The following is a 2,231-nucleotide window of genomic DNA, read 5'->3' as shown; positions in this document are numbered from 1 at the left end:
TTCTTTTTAAGCAATGGTCGAAGTGGATGGCTTAATTGAGACAAGTTAGGGATGAATTTACCTAGGTACTGAACTGAACCTAAGAATGATCGTAATTGTTTTAAATTTTTTAGCTGCTGTTAAAATTAAAATTGCTGCTGTTTTAGTTTCAAGTGGTGCGATTCTTGATTGAGTAAGTTTATGACCTAACCATTCTATTTCAGGTTTAGCGAAATGACATTTAGGTAAATTTTTTCTCAAATTATCCTCGTACTATTTTTTTTATACAGTTGTAGAGTAACTTTATGTGATCTTCTTTAGAGCCGCGGCTGACTCTTATAATATCATCTATGGAACGATGATTATTATTTAGTCCGACTAGTGTATAATCCATTACTTTTTGGAATGCTGCTGGCATGTCAGTTAATCCGTAAAATCCTGTAAGGAAGCGGTTTGTACCAGTACCCTCACCACTAATAATGTTGAAGTTGCAATGCCCAGCCGTTTCCGGCTCTAAACTAAGTCGACTGTATGCGTACTTCAAATCCAGTGTTTAAAAATATGCTGTTTCATGTGACGCGTTTGTGTTTAGATTTTGTTGAATTGTGTCAATTAAGTTGTCTATATTAGGCATTTGATATTTATTTTTGTGAATAGATTTGTTCAAGATTTTTGAGTCTAGGGCTAGTTTAACTGTTTTATCTCTTTTTACCGTGATAACTATAGGTGAGATGAAATTTTTATCTGAACAACTGTTTGTTTTATAATATGCTTTTCTGCATGTAGTTTTTTAAGTTCGTCATTAACTAAGGGTTGTAGGTTAATTGGGACCCTACGGCCTTTTTGATATGTAGGTGTAAAGTTTTTGTGAAACATAGATTTAACTGAGTGTTTTATTGATTTACCGATTCTTGAGATAAAACCTGAGAAATCAAATGCTATCTGTTTCTTGATTTAACATTGATTTTGATCAACATTTGCAACTTGTTTTGTTTGAGTGAGCGAAAGACCAAGTTGTGGGAAGAGATCTCGTCCAATTATAGGTCTATGGCCATCTTCAACTACTGTCACCTTAACACCCGTAGCTATCCAATCATTACATTTGATTGAAATCTTGATCACTCCGATAGTTTTGATTAGTTCATTAGAGAAAGTTTTGAGTTCGTGCATCTCTGGTGGTTGTACCCAAAAGCTATCTTTACAATCCGACACTACTGTTGTTGCGAGGTTTTTATTAATTATAGTGCAAACGCTTACCGAATCCAATAAAGTTTTTGTACTGGTAATCCCGATGCAAATTTTTAAATTCACTGGCTCCACTTCTTTAGTGTTGTTATTGATGGAGATTGTAGCAACACAATTGTCATCATAATCGTCGTAATCTGAATCGTAATTTGCATCGTAAATACTATGTTTTTGGATCAATCTATCAATATGGTTAACTTTCTCTCCGACCTTTGCTGAAGTACCCACTGTTGCTTCCTCGGAAATGGAATCATCAACATTGTTTACTCTAGTTTTCGGCTCGAATGGATGTTTAGGTTTTGTACACACTTTCGCAAAGTGATTGGCAATTCCGGAGTTTTTGCAGTTCTTCCCACGGACAGGACAGTTTTGTGGATAAGCGGCTGACCACCCATAGCCACAGTTTGGACAAATTGTAGGTTTCACCAAATGACTCGTTGAAGGCCGCGATCTGTTCCAAGAACCTTTTATGTTGTTTATAGATGTGGTCGTGATTTCATTTGTAGTCTGATGAATGGCGGTTCCAGATGTCTTCAACTGGTTCTGTATACCCATCTTAAAATTCATGGCCATTTCTAATGCCTTTTTAGCCGTTCTCGTTTTTTTAGCAGTTCTCTCTGAATCTCACTGTCTTGCATATTCGCTATGAAAAATCCCAAATGATGGATTCTTCGTGACTTCCTAGATCGCAGTTCAGAGACAGTTCCCGGAGACAACCATAGAACTTTTCCACGGGTTCGTTCTCCTTTTAATTGTTTCCTGGTTAGGAAGGTATAACGATCAAAAGTTATATTTCGTTGCTTTGTAAATACCTGATCTAGACTCTCCCAAAAATCCTTTGTAGATACCCGATCAATCTGGATATTTGGTTCTTGGGAACCAAATATTCGACGTCCTTCAATCCCGCGACTAAGATAAGTTAGAGAAACAGCTTTGTTGTCGCAAAACTTCCAGGGCTCTTCGCCGCACAATATCCCTGCGAGTTCTTTTTTCTGACATCTATTCAG

The sequence above is a fragment of the Convolutriloba macropyga genome, chromosome 3, assembly GCF_964194025.1.
Source record: "Convolutriloba macropyga chromosome 3, txConMacr16.3, whole genome shotgun sequence".
Classification (NCBI taxonomy): Eukaryota; Metazoa; Xenacoelomorpha; order Acoela; family Convolutidae; genus Convolutriloba; species Convolutriloba macropyga.
This window is presented reverse-complemented; position numbering follows the sequence as displayed.